Raw genomic sequence first — 16,021 nt, forward strand, 5'->3', positions numbered from 1 at the left:
CGCATCACCTATACCCTTGAATATCGTTTACTAACAAACATATCTTAACTTTGGATATGGAAAATAAAAATAAACAATCTTGGCAGTATTAATCAGATCTGGTATTAATTGTGGGAAGATCTGTAACCTGGGGCAGGGTGACTAACACTGGAGGAGTGAGCAGGATATTACAGACCCCGCAACGCTAAATTCAAAGGAATAAACATGCACAGCACGGTGTGGGTCGAAGAGGCCCAGGATAATCACTCTAATCAAATGCTATCACAACATACTGCTGCTGGAACTATACCCATACGAAGAAATGTGCTGGCATTTGGTATGTCACGTTCATTTGTCTCCCACCATGAAGCCAGAGTGTGGTGAATCTCATGAACTCATTGCTACAAGAGGATGAGGAGGCACAGTCATTAAGTGTGCAGTGCAGAGGTAAATAGATAACTTCTTGATTGGTAAGGACATCAAGAGTTATGCAGCCCAGCTATGTTATATTCTCCCAGCTCAGCTTCACCACATATTCATCCCCTCCCGCCCCCTTCACCCAATACTGTGTGCCCCTCCGAACCCTCCCTCAGCCTCTCTTCCTCATCCTTCCATCCCCACCAAAGTCATGTACATCACTCTCCCTGGCTCTGTCTCTCCTCCCTCTCAGCATTGCAGAATGAGCTCTATTCCTGATGAAGGGTTTTTGCCCGAAACATTGATCGTCCTGCTCCTCGGATGCTGCCTGACCTACTGTGCTTTTCCAGCACCACTCTGATCTAAAAATTGCCGAATGAGAATTTAGCAACCATGATAGATGGCCCAGTTGTGCTCCTATATCTTATGGTCTTATCCTCATGCTCCACAGTAGCTTTCTGCAACCACTCTGTGACATTATTAGCTAACTATTCCAAAGTCAAACCCTCTGCTGTCCTCCACTTGCAAAAAAATGAATAATACATGGCAATGAGTGTACTGGTTCTGCTGGTTCCCTGCTTAAAGTTTGGAAATGCAAGTACAGGATCAATTATTAAAATGGCTTTCAGCTTTTCAAAGTAGACAAAAGGAGGCTGGAGGAACACAGCAAGCTATCATTACCTCCCGATTCTGCTACCTCTCTCACCACCCCAACCACCCCCTTTATCTATGGCGTCCCTTATCCCTACCTTCAGTCCTGAAGAAAGGTTATACCTGAAAAATTGACTTCTACACCTCCTGATGCTGCCTATCTTGCTGTGTTCTTCCAGCCTCCTGTTTGTCTTCTTTGGATTCTAGCATCTGCAGTTTTCAGAAACTGTTTGGCATTTCTCAGTCCAATTGACCTTTGCTCTATTTTGCAGTAAGGCATCTGCTTTGACTTCAAGATGAACATTCAGTAGAAAGTTAAAAAATCACGCAACACCAGGTTATAGTCCAACAGGTTTATTTGGAAGCACTAGCTTTCGGAGCACAGCTCCTTCATCAGGTGGTTGTGGAGTATAAGATGGTAAGACACAGAATTTATAGCAAACGTTTATAATGTGATGTAACTGAAATTATCTATTAAAAAAGACCTGGATTGTTTGTTCAGTCTCTCATCTTTTAGAATTAGCATGTTAGTTTCAGTTCTTTCATATGTAAATCGCAGAACTTTTTTAAAGTTGCATTCTCAAGTGAACATTAATATTGGTGTCATGTTGGTCAAGATAATGCATTTAAGGTGTGAGGTGCCCTGTGTGAGATTGCCTGTGCCACAATATTCAGACTGATTCTAATCTAAAAAACGGATTTATAGAATCTTACATGGATTCATGCTGTTTTTAAGCAAAATAAAATTGCATGCCCAGCATTGTTAAAGTTTACTTGAGAGTGTAACTTTAAAAAAGTTCTGCGGTCTACATATGAAAGAACTGGAACTAACATGTTTATTCTAAGAGATGAGAGACTGAAACTATCCAGGTCTTTTTCAGTATATAATTTCAGTTACATCACGCTGTAAACCTTTATTATAAATTCTATGTCTTTTGATCTTATACTCCACAACCACCTGATAAAGGAGCAGTGCTCCGAAAGCTAGTGCTTCCAAATAAGCCTGTTGGACTATAACCTGGTGTTGTGTGATTTTTAACTTCATACACCTTTGGCATCTCCAAATCATTCAGTAGAAGCTACACATTTACGAGAACCTCATGATTTTCCATTTTGTTGTAGGAATGAGGAGCTATTCAACTGTTTGCAACCCTAAGCAGTACTTATCCTGGTTCAATATGTGTTGTAGAATATGTCACTGAGACTATAGTGAAGTCGCTCTTTGTGAGTTTGACCACTAGGTCAGTTCACTTTATTTTCTGGAACAGGGCTTCCAATTGTGTTTCCCAAATATGCTGTACGCAAGGAGGTTGTCTAGTTACACTATCCAGTTTAATACTACCACCACTATCTTATGGTGTGTTGAAGTGACAGGCGACAAAAAGCTCAGGATCATTTTGTGGACAGAACATAAACAGGTCGCCCAGTTGGTGCTTTATCTCCTCAGTATAGAGGCAACCGTTGTGAACAGAAAATACAATAGACCAGATTAAGTGAAGTGCAAATAAATCATTGCCTCACCCAGAACACATGTCTGGGGCCTTGGATATTGAGGATAGAGGAAGTAAATGAGCAATTGCAAAAAGTCTGAGCATCCTGTTGCCTGCTGCTTCAACACATCACCATGATCCCAAGCCAACATCTCTGTCTCAGGCTTGCTGCAATAATTCAACGAAGCTCAGCACAAGCTGAAATAACAGCATCTCATTTTCTGCTTGGGGACCCTGCGACCTTCAGAACTCAGTATCAAGGTCAACAATTTTGTGGACTGACCATATCCTTCACCTAACTCCCTCATATGGGCTGCTACCACAAACAACCCTTTGTCAGTCACTAACGGTCTCCATTAGCAGTTATCAATTCTTAAAGGCTGACCTTTACTCATTTCTTTATCTGCCCAATTGTTTTTCTGTCTCTCCATATCTACCTATTGTTTACTCCTCCCCTTCCCACCACCCAGCTTCAGAATATATATCAACCTTTTCCTAGCTAATATTAGCTCTGAAGTAGGGTCACCAGAACTGAAACATTAACTCTTCTTTCTCTCCACAAATGCTGCCAGATGTGCTGAGTTTTTCCAGTGATTTCTGTCTTTGTTTCTGATTCAGCATCCGCAATTCTTTGGCTTCTATACAATCTTCCAGCTGTGGTGGTATTGGGCTGTTGTCGACTTTGGTCACTGCATAAACCTTTAGAGTCAGAGAGTTTTATATTAGAAAAGAAGGCCTTTGGCCAACCATGTCCATGTCGGTCATCAAACACCTATCTACTCTTCTCCCATTTTCCATCACTTGGTAATCAAGAATCTATCTACCTCTGGTTTAAAAATATTTAAAGATTCTGCATCTAATACTTTTTAAAGAAGGGAATTCCAAAGCCTATCAGTCTTCTGTGAGAAAAAATGTTTCCTCATCTCTGTCTTAAATCTCATTCTCATCAAAGTCCATGGAGGTACACATTAATGAGGGATGCCAGCACAGTAATACAAGGGCAACCTTTGATACCAGTCCAGGAGCATGATCAAAATCAGGGGTCTGAGAAGAGTGTTTTTGTTAAAAAAGGTCCATGTCACTACAGTCAGGGGAATTGGTCATGGCTAACATGTCCATAGTGGTCAGTCTAGATGGTAGAACTGATGTCGTCATGTAAAGGATTCAGTCATGGATATCGGTTTTTCTCAACCTGGGCTATCTGGTTGATCTCTCATGGGTAGCCCATGATCAGTCTGTTAGATTCGTCCAGACAAACTTAGGGTAAAGGCACATGGGAGGCCAGAAAGGGGATTGGGCAGAAATGGCCAAAAGATGGGAACTTGGGGACCTATTCTTCATGATTGGTTGGTGCAGGCAGAGGGGAATGGGGATGATAATTGTGAAGGAGGTCATTATATTTGTAAGCTGGGATACAGTAAAGATTGAATTAGAACAGGGTCATGCAGAAAGGGGTTTGTTCATGGTCAGGAGTACCTTGGCTTCAAGGGGCATGACCTCACCTGGCATAGCTCCCTCATTTTTCAGGGGCTATGGGGGAATCATTGGGTTGTGCAGACTCATGTAAATGGGTTGGGCATTGACCTGTGGAGGTGTGAAGTCTTTGGAGTTCACGGGGTGGGCTACCAGTAAGGGAATCTGGTTTCTCAGGACTTCATCAAGATGTAGAAGTGGAGGCCTGTAGGACATTTACTCTAACCTTACATTGTGCTGGAAATCAAGTGTATATAATGGTGAAACAAATGGCTCCAATTATACCCAGAGTGGATGGGGTAAGAGAATTGTGAAGGAGGGAGCTGCAGGACAAGGAGTGTTAGGCTCTTTAAAGGTTACAACTGACCATGCACTGTTCAGGACACAGTCCCTAAACCCTGGCCATCCTAATTCATTTGCTCCCTGTACTTGATGCACATCTCCCTGCCCCAGACATGACTGACCAACTTATTCACAATAGCACTTTTAAACAGAAATGCCAGGGACAGAAAAGGGATCTTTGCAAGATGGGTCAATAGGAGTCATTGCCCTATAAGGCTCCTCCTTCCTTCCAAATTCTGCCGTAGGCTCTCTACACACTAATACATCCTGTGTTAGACATTGTGCTAGCACAGTACATTTGGGCTACACAGAGGGTCAAACAAACAGATGTAGAGTCAAAACTCCATAATTGAAAGAAGTGTAACAAACAATACATAACAAACAGAGCCATTCTCACCCATGTCACCAACGTACCCTCATTAAGTTTTATTATTCGTCTGCCTCCTACTTTGTTTTAACGCCATCCCTGTTTCTGAGGCTGAGATTGAGGGACCCTGCTCAGCAGTGAAGGCCATTGATCCTGGAGGTTTGGTGGTGTGACCACATGGACAACTTTGTCTGGATGGGCCAGACATGTGGAGGGACTACTTGCCAGAGGAAACAGGAGCTTCCACAGCTGCAACCTCCAAGATTAAGACAGGGGCAGGCTGGGTGGCGATGGATGGTGTGGCCACCTCTGAAGTATCCTGAGATTAGACTACTGAGAGGCCTCTGTGTGAGTCCTCCTTCGGCACCACCCTGTCTCTTCATGAAGAAAGGGCATCTGGATTGTTTGTCAGGTTCCCTATTACTGTGTCACCATGCCTTCAGTCTTGAGAACTACTATCTGAGGCAATGGAGTCCATATACACGTACCTCTCCAATAGACCCTGAAGGTGCTATACCTTACCCTCAAAGGCAGCCGCAATCTGTTCATGGAAGCAGTTCGACACTTGTATGACTCACTGCACTGCTGTAGCTCTGGACAATCAGGGCCATTGCATCTCAGATACCTATCTGCCTGTCTTGTTGTTTCTGTGCATATGTGAGAAGTCCCTCATTGCTGATACCACAGAATCCTCCTTTGCCTAGGGCTGTGTAGGTTCCTTGTCCCCAAAAGCCTGAGTGCCAGTGGCCTAGGGCATTTCTTCTTCAACCAACTGCTCCTTTAATTCCAATACCTGTATCAGTTTTGAAGAATCATTTAGCAGGGTATTAATAGATTGTATGAGGTCCCAATTTGGCCTCATCCCAGGACTGGGAACCAATATCTTCAAACAATAATGGATGATTCCACAAGATTCCCTGAATCAGGGACTTTTGGAACAATTACTGCAAATAGTGGAATAGTGGTAGCAGAAATTTTTGCAAAATATGGATCACCCAAAAAAATGCAATCAGTTCGAGAATTCAAGTTTACATCACAAGTATGGAAAAAATAGCTGACAATTTGGCAATAGAGCAATTTAACCTTCTTCTCACCACAATCTAAAAGTGTATTGGGAAGATGGCATCAAATCTTGAAGACGACAGTTAGAGCCGATTGCCAAAACGTTACGAGGGTTGGGGGGTTTGAACTACAGGGAGAGGCTGAATAGGCTGGGGCTATTTTCTCTGTGGCATAGGAGGCTGAGTGATGACCTTATAGAAATTTGTGAAACCATGTGGGGTGTGGACAGGGTAAGTAGACAAGGTCTTTTCTCCGGGGTGGTGGAGTCCAAAGCCAAAGGGTACAGGTATAAGGTGAGAGGGAAAGATTTAACAGGGACCTAACAGGCAACTTTTTCACACAAAGGGTGGTGCATGTATTGAATGAGCTGCCAGAGGAAGTGGTGGAGACTGCTACAATACAATATTTAAAAGGCATCTGGACGGGTCTATGAATAGGAAGGGTTTTGAGGCAAATGGACCAAATGCTGGAAAATGGGACAAGATTAATTTAGGATATCTGGTTGGCATGGACGAGTTGAACCGAAGGGTCTGCTTCCCTGCTGTATATCTCCATAAGTCTGTGTCCTGACTGCCATGAGGGATTCTCTGAATAACTTTACAGTATTTAGTCATTATGAAACAATACATGAATATGGGATGAAAGGAGCACCTAAATGATTTCAAGAAAAGTTGAATAAACCAAAGCTCGGAAATGATGCTTAATTTGTCTTGAATTTCTGCTCGCTATTGACAAAAGCATTTGAGTTGGCTAAAAAGAAACTTGAAGGCTGCTCAAGAAAGAGAACAAAATAAATAGGCAAAGTTTGACATTTGTAGTCAATGTGTTCATGTTATTACCCATCTTTGGGGGACCATTAAAAGCAAGATTTGACTGTTATCAAATCTGAACAATCTCAATAATATAAATTATGTATAGAGTATGCTAATCAAGAGAAATTATCAGCAAATGTGTCACTGGAGATTGTTGTCAAATGAACAGACCTGTGGGTGTAAATACACAGTTCCTTGGAAGTGGTATCGCAGGTCAACAGGGTAGTGAAGAAGGCATTTGGTACACTTGCCTTCATTGTTCAGAGCATTGAGTACAGGAGTTGGGACGTCGAGTTGTGGCTGAGCGGGACATTGGCGGGGCCACATTTGGTGTTCTGTGTACAATTCAGGTTCCTGCAATAGGACGGATGCTGTTAAACTGGAAAGGGTGGAAAAACATTCACAAATTACCAATACAAGAGGGTTCGAGTTATAAGGTGGGGTGGATAAGCTGGAATTTTTCTCTGTAGCATAGGAGCCTAAGGAGTGATGTTATAGATGTTTATAAAATCGCGAGGGGCATAGATAAGGTGAATAGCCAAAGTCTTTTCTCCAAGATAATGGAGTCCAAAACTAGAGGCTTAAGGTGAGAGGTGAAAGATTTAAAAAGGACCTGAGAGGCAATGTTTTCACACAGATGGTGGTGTGTATATTGAGTGATCTGCCAGAGGCAACGTTTAAGAGACATTTGGACAGGATCATACAGGAAAGGGGTGTGGGTCAAATACAGGCAAATGAGACTGTTTCAGTTTAGGAAACCTGGTTGGCATGGATGAGTTGGGCCAAAGGTCTGTATACTCTATGACTGTAAGTTAATATGTTGAAAAGATATTATAACAGAGATGATCACTGACAAGTATACTCATGGTACCGAAAGAAAAGGGAATAAAGTATAAACATCAGATCAATTGGAGAATGAATCAGAAATGGAAAATTCAAAAGGTGACCCTCCAATAATCAGACAGAGGTGTTTAAAATGTTGGACTATAACCTTGTGTTGTGTGATTTTTAAAAATGTTAGATAGCAGCATGTTTTACTTCCATAAGACTATAAATGCGGCTTACTAAATTAGAAACAATAGTTTTAGCTGTTCATGATGTTAATGTGGGGTACATGTAACCTATAAAGTAATATACATACAGACTCGATCCTGAGAGATTGGCTCACGTGAGGGAGGATATTAAGTTCATGATGGACATTGACATTATTGATTGAGTCATAGCAGCTGAGTCTCACCTATCATGGGTTTTATTATTAAGTTTCTGTTAACTGAAAGAACAAAGGAGATATCAGCTTTTGTCGCACTTTATCAGTGAAAAATCATGCCATTAGGATTGAAAATAATGCACCATCGATATTTCAAAGATTAACAAATAAAGTAATGAACAAACTGTGTTATTGTGATGATTTGGTTGTTTTTAGCCACACCTGAGAACAGTATTTATAGGTGATAGTGGAGCGCTCAATCACTATCACTTGATGAAGGAGCGTCGCTCCGAAAGCTAGTGTGCTTCCAATTAAACCTGTTGGACTATAACCTGGTGTTGTGTGATTTTTAACTTTGTACACCCCAGTCCAACACCGGCATCTCCAAATCATGAATACTAGCTTTAGCCATGGTACATTATGATAATCCAATCACATTGGCTGTTGATGCCAGCGATATCAGTGTGGAGGCTGTTTCACTGCAATGCGATGAGATGGAATTGAACAGCCTGACTCCGCATCATTTTGAAATATATGTCAGCAACAACAATGATTAAAAACATTATTCATTCACACCAGAGTCCTGTAATTTTCTTATAAAGGTTCTGGGACAAGAACTTATAATTACTTTGATGGAGCTTAATTCTCCAACAGTATAATTTGAAAATTGTTCATATGCTTGTAAAAGACAATATTATCCGCACATTTTATTGGGAGGATATATGAAGGATTCTGAGTGATGAGGTGTTACACCTCTTCCCACCCTACCTCCTGCAAAAATGCTATCCCGTATTCCCAATTCCTCCACCTCCGCCGTATCTGCTCCCAGGAGACCAGTTCCACCACAGAACACACTAGATGGCCTCCTTCTTTAAAGACCACAATTTCCCTTCCCACGTGGTTAAAGATGCCCTCAACGCATCTCGTCCACATCCTGCACCTCCGCCCTCAGACCCCACCCCTCCAACCGTAACAAGGACAGAACGCCCCTGGTGCTCACCTTCCACCCGACCAACCTTCACATAAGCCAAATCATCTGCCGATATTTCCGCCACCTCCAAATGGACCCCACCACCAGGGATACATTTCCTCCCGACCCCTTTCCACCTTCCGCAAAGACCGTTCCCTCCGTGACACCTGGTCAGGTCCACACCCCCCTACGACCCACCCTCCCATCCTGGCACCTTCCCCTGCCAACGCAGGAATTGCAAAACCTGTGCCCACACCTCCTCCCTCACCTCCATCCAAGGCCCTAAAGGAGCCTTCCACATCCATCAAAGTTTTACCTGCACATCCACCAATATAATTTATTGTATCCGTTGCTCCCGATGCAGTCTCCTCTACATTGGGGAGACTGGACACCTCCCAGCAGAGCGCTTTAGGGAACATCTCCGGGACACCCGCACCAATCAACCACACCGCCCCGTGGCCCAACATTTCAACTCCCCCTCCCATTCTGCCGAGGACATGGAGGTCCTGGGCTTCCTTCACCACTGCTCCCTCACCACCAGACGCCTGGAGGAAGAATGCCTCATCTTCTGTCCCGGAACACCTCAACCCCAGGGCATTAATGTGGACTTCAAAAGTTTCTTCATTTCCCCTTCCCCCACCTCACTCCAGTTCCAAACTTCCAGCTCAGCACTGTCCCCATGACTTGTCCTACCTGCCTATCTTCTTTTCCACCTATCCATTCCACCCTCCTCCCTGACCTATCACCTTCATCCCCTCCCCCACTCACCTATTGTACTCTATGCTACATTTCTCCCCACCCCCATCCTCCTTTTATTTATCTCTCCACCCTTCAGGCTCTCTGTCTGTATTCCTGATGAAGGGCTTTTGCCCGAAACGCCAATTTTACTGCTCCTCGGATGCTGCCTGAGCTGCTGTGCTTTTCCAGCACGACTAATCCAGAGTCCATGGCACCATGTAAACTGTGTTTGCTGTGTAACTCACTGCATCTTTACTATCAGTAGGTTACTAATGTTACTGTGTGTGGGAAAAGACCTGCAAGCCTGCCTACCCATAATAGGCCCACACAGAACATAGGAAAGAAAACTTGGCCAAACTATACCAAAAAACACCCAGAATGCCTCAGCAGGGACCAAGCAGGCTGACAAGTGAAACCAGACAGCACTTGCAGACAAGGGATCACACTTCCCAAAACCCATTGACAATACCAGATCAACCGCAGCTGTCCCAAAGTCCAGAGGGCAGTCTCATAACACAGCAATACCAAGGCCACACAAAGAACAGGTCAGACGGAGAGGCAGCACAAGGACATAGCTCCCAGGACAAGACAATGGAAACACCTTACTGTTTCAAAAGAGACATTCTCACCTACCTGCAAAGAGAGCTGGAATCTCCTGGCCCATTGATGCTGTCAGGATGTTGCATTGCATCGAGAATCAGGACATTCATCCGATAACTATTTTTCAACTATCATCATTGTAACTAGATGACTCCATTTCCAAATACATTGTACCTTTCCCTATTTTAATTAACCTTATTGTACAAGATTCCTGTAAAACCCGGCTTCATCTTCAGCTCAAGGAAGAGAATTCTCGGCTACCTGGATAGACTGTCTGTGCTGTTTCAGCTTAGTCAATTTCTCGTCCGCGATATCTCTGTACTAATAAACTTTATTTGTCCTTTTCACTTTGAACTGTGCTTTGTGATCTCTAATTTATTGGGCTAATTTCTCTGACACTGTGACATAGCATTGGTGTTAAGAACATTTTTATGAGTCACAAAAATACCTCTTCAAGATACGTTATCATTCTTCTTTGGGTGGCAAGTGCATGATTTGTATAAATTTTAAGTTTTCTTTAGAAATGTTGATACTTGAATTTTTAAGTAGTGAGTTTTTTTTCTGTGTGTCTGAAAGGTTTAATGATTAAACTGCTAAGTACTGGTGTAGCCATGGTGATTTTCTTTAAAACACTTGGTAGCTATTAATTTATTTAATGTTTGTAAGCTTAGGAGAGATTGCAACCAAGCGAGGTAAAGATTATGCATCAGGGTTTATGTGAGAAATTTCTGGACTTTTCTTAAGTTTAGGTGAAACACCTGAAAATAAAGTTTCTTTTAAAGTTTCAGTTTGGGGCAGTTCAACAGAGGTCTTTGGGTGAAGATGTCTTTGTAAAGCAATGCTCCTGAGAAAGAGAGAAAGCAATAAAAATAGATTAGTTTATAGCAAGGATTTTAGTAATAGTTTCAGACCAGTAGTTTTTGAATAAAACTCTGAAGAGGTTATTTGGAGTTGAGACCATTCCTAACTGGAAAATGAAGTCACAAAAATCAAACCAATCAAGGCGTTTGTGGGAGAGATTGTTCTCTGCTGTGAAAACTATACAAAATGTGTTTTGGGAGGTCTGTAAAAGATTATTTTGGGATTAGTAGGATTATGTTTTATATTTGTTTCAAATAATTAGTGTTATATGTAAATAGTTTGGGTTTATTCTATTTTATTATAATTTCTTGCATGAAATAAACTTCTGTTTTATTGTTAAAACCACATCTGGAACATTACTTTTTCTGGGCTGTAGAGCCTATGACTATGACTACAATAGCTGTTAAATTTGAATGAAGGAAATCGTGAAAACATGAGGCTAAATTGGCTGAACTGGTTTGGAAAAAAGGCATAACTGTACATAAGCAATGCACAGTCTTTAAAGAACGACTACATGGCTCACGGAAACTATATGTTCTATAATGTTGTAAAAACGTCAGTCGAGTATGGCTGACAAAAAAAATGTTAAGGATTATATAAGATTAAAAAAACTTGTAAATTGGCCAGAGATATTAATAAAATTAAGGATTTGACAATGAGCCAGAGTATGAAGTAGAACTGTGGAGTGGTGCAGCCCTGAGCCAGTGTGACACGATGCTATTGGAGAGAGAGGTTGAGAGTGTGCATGGACACAGCAAAAGCAGCTGTCTGTGGAACGTGACTGAGTGCCATCTCCCAGGTACCTTGTCAACTCTTCCCCTGAACCATAATCTCATCATGGAACATCAACATTGTATCAACTATGGTCACCGACCTCATTTCATCTGGTGACCTCTCCCCACCACCTCCAAGCTGATAGTCCACAGTCCTGCACAGCTCGCTTCTATCTTCTGAAAATTTCCAAACAGGACTGCCCAGGCAGACCCATTGTTTCAGCCTGCTCCTCTCCCACAGAACTCACCTTTTTCCACCTTGATTCAGCCTTTTCTCCCCTGGTCCAAACCCTGCCTACATACATTCATGATTCCTTTGATGCTTTTTCACCAGTTTCAGAATTACCTGTTTGCAGGCTGCAACCATCTCCTTTTTACCATGGACATCCAATCTTTTTATACATCCATCCTCCACCAGGATGGTCACAGGGTTCTCTGATTCTTTCTGCAGCAAAGGCCTGAACCATCTCCACCCACCACCACCCTCCTTCGCTTGGCCAAGCTTGTCCTCACTCTCAACAACTTCTCTTTTAACCCCACTCATTTTCTTCAGGTCAGTGGGATAGCCATGGGTCCCCACATGGGCCCTAGTTAAGCCTGTCTCTTTGTGGGTACATGGATCATTCCTTTTTCCAGTCCTATTCCAGCCCCCACCCACAACTTTTTTTCAATAGATCAATGATATCATCGGTGTGCTTCCCTGTCTCATCTGGGAATGGAAAAGTTAATCAATTTTGCTTCCAATTTCCACCCTGCCCTCACTTTCATCTGGTCTATCTCTGGCTCCTCCCTTCTCTCCCTTGACATCTCTGTTTTCATTTCTGGGGATAGACTGGCCACTAATATCCATGATAGACTCTCATGACTACCTGGACTGTATATCCTTGCACCCTACTTTCTATCAAGACTCCATTCCACTTTCCCAATTCCTCCATCTCCATTGCATGTACTCTGATGAGGGAGCCTCTGACATGTCCACTTTGTTCCTCTACTGAGGATTACACCGCACCATTGTCGACAGGGCCTTCAACCATCTCCCGCACTTCTGCTCTCATCCAGAACAGTAATAGGGTTCTTCTTGTCCTTGGAGAAAGTGAGGACTGCAGATGCTGGAGATCAGAGCTGAAAATGTGTTGCTGGAAAAGCGCAACAGGTCAAGCAGCATCCAAGGAACAGGAGAATCGATGTTTCGGGCATAAGCCCTGAAGAAGGGCTTATGCCCGAAATATCAATTCTCCTGTTCCTTGGATGCTGCCTGACCTGCTACGCTTTTCCAGCAACACATTTTCAGCTCTTCTTGTCCTTACCTACCATACCACCAGCACTACACCCAGAAGGTAATCACCCACCATTTCTGCTATCTCCAGCGAGATGCCACCACCAGACACATATACCCCTCCACTCCCTTATCCACCTTTCTTAGGGAGTGTTCCTCTGGGACACCTTGTCCACTTTCCCTTTACCCCCAACACCAACCCCCACAACCCTCTGGCACCTTCCCCTGCAACCGCTGAAGATGTAACACCTGTCCATTTACCTCCTCTCTCCTCAGTATCCAAAGGCCCAAACATCTCTTCCAGATGAAGCAGCACTTTACCTGCACTTCTCACAATCTTGTCTCCAGCATTCGATGCTCGCAATGTGATCTCCTCTGCATTGGGAAAATGAAGTGTAGACTGGGTGATTGTTACACGGAACATCCACATTTTGCCCAAAAAAAAGACCCTGTGCTTCCAGTTGCCTATCTCTGGCTCCTCCCTTCTCTCCCTTGACATCTCTGTTTTCATTTCTGGGGATAGACTGGCCACTAATATCCATGATAGACTCTCATGGCTACCTGGACTGTATATCCTTGCACCCTACTTTCTATCAAGACTCCATTCCACTTTCCCAGTTCCTCCATCTCCATTGCATGTACTCTGATGAGGGAGCCTCTGACATGTCCACTTTGTTCCTCTACTGAGGATTACACCGCACCATTGTTCCCTGGTCAACCTCTCTGTCTCAGGCTTGCTGCAATGCTCCAGTGAAGATCAGCGCCAGCTGGATGAACAACACCTCATATTCCTCTTGGGGATGCTGCAGCCCCCTGGGCTCAGTATGGAGTTCAATAATTTTAGGACCTGAACTCTCCCATGTCCTAGCCCCCTATGGCAACCAGGCCTTATTATCACATACTGGATTAGTGGTGCTGGAAGAGCACAGCAGTTCAGGCAGCATCCAACGAGCAGCGAAATCAACGTTTCGGGCAAAAGCCCTTCATCAGGAATAAAGGCAGTGAGCCTGCAGCATGGAGAGATAAGCTAGAGGAGGGTGGGGGTGGGGAGAGAGTAGCATAGAGTACAATGGGTGAGTGGGGGAGGAGATGAAGGTGATAGGTCAAAGAGAAGAGGATGGAGTGGATAGGTGGAAAAGAAGATAGGCAGGTCGGACAAGTCAAGGAGACAGTAACTGAGCTGGAAGTTTGAAACTAGGATGAGGTGGGGGAAGGGGAAATGAGGAAGCTGTTGAAGTCCACATTGATGCCCTGGGGTTGAAGTGTTCCGAGGCGGAAGATGAGGCGTTCTTCCTCCAGGCGTCTGGTGGTGAGGGAGCGGCGGTGAAGGAGGCCCAGGACCTCCATGTCCTCAGCAGAGTGGGAGGGGGAGTTGAAATGTTGGGCCACGGGACGGTTTGGTTGATTGGTGCGGGTGTCTCGGAGATGTTCCCTAAAGCGCTCTGCTAGGAGGCGCCCAGTCTCCCCAATGTAGAGGAGACCACATCGGGAGCAACGGATACAATAAATGATATTGGTGGATGTGCAGGTGAAACTTTGATGGATGTGGAAGGCTCCTTTAGGGCCTTGGATAGAGGTGAGGGAGGAGGTGTGGGCACAGGTTTTACAGTTCCTGCGGTGGCAGGGGAAAGTGCCAGAATGGGAGGGTGGGTCGTAGGGGGTGTGGACCTGACCAGGTAGTCACAGAGGGAACGGTCTTTGCGGAAGGCGGAAAGGGGTGGGGAGGGAAATATATCCCTGGTGGTGGGGTCTTTTTGGAGGTGGCGGAAATGTCGGTGGATGATTTGGTTGATGCGAAGGTTTGTAGGGTGGAAGGTGAGCACCAGGGGCGTTCTGTCCTTGTTACGGTTGGAGGGGTGGGGTCTGAGGGCGGAGGTGCGGGATGTGGACGAGATGCATTTCCCTCCCCACCCCTTTCCGCCTTCCGCAAAGACCGTTCCCTCCGTGACTACCTGGTCAGGTCCACACCCCCCTACGACCCACCCTCCCATTCTGGCACTTTCCCCTGCCACCGCAGGAACTGTAAAACCTGTGCCCACACCTCCTCCCTCACCTCTATCCAAGGCCCTAAAGGAGCCTTCCACATCCATCAAAGTTTCACCTGCACATCCACCAATATCATTTATTGTATCCGTTGCTCCCGATGTGGTCTCCTTTACATTGGGGAGACTGGGCGCCTCCTAGCAGAGCGCTTTAGGGAACATCTCTGAGACACCCGCACCAATCAACCAAACCACCCCGTGGCCCAACATTTCAACTCCCCCTCCCACTCTGCCAAGGACATGGAGGTCCTGGGCCTCCTTCACCGCTGCTCCCTCACCACCAGACGCCTGGAGGAAGAACGCCTCATCTTCCGCCTCGGAACACTTCAACCCCAGGGCATCAATGTGGACTTCAACAGCTTCCTCATTTCCCCTTCCCCCACCTCATCCTAGTTTCAAACTTCCAGCTCAGTTACTGTCTCCTTGACTTGTCCGACCTGCCTATCTTCTTTTCCACCTATCCACTCCACCCTCTTCTCTTTGACCTATCACCTTCACCTCCTCCCCCACTCACCCATTGTACTCTATGCTACTCTCTCCCCACCCCCACCCTCCTCTAGCTTATCTCTCCATGCTGCAGGCTCACTGCCTTTATTCCTGATGAAGGGCTTTTGCCCGAAACGTTGATTTCGCTGCTTGTTGGATGCTGCCTGAACTGCTGTGCTCTTCCAGCACCACTAATCCAGTATTTGATTTTCAGCATCTGCAGTCATTGTTTTTACCTTATTATCACATAGTCTGCCATTACATACTACCTACTATTAGCCAGTAACAGTCTCCATTAATAGCTACTCACCCTCCCAGCCCGATATCGCTGGACATCGGAGTGCGTCTGGGAAAATTAACAAACAGTGAAATTCACAACTAATCTTGGAGGAATCTGTTTAGGAGAGGTCACAGCACAGAAACACATAAGTGAATATCTTAAGTGTGGCTTTACAAAAGTCTGCAGTAGTGAGTA

Source organism: Chiloscyllium punctatum, chromosome 27 (assembly GCF_047496795.1).
Source record: "Chiloscyllium punctatum isolate Juve2018m chromosome 27, sChiPun1.3, whole genome shotgun sequence".
NCBI classification, from domain to species: Eukaryota; Metazoa; Chordata; class Chondrichthyes; order Orectolobiformes; family Hemiscylliidae; genus Chiloscyllium; species Chiloscyllium punctatum.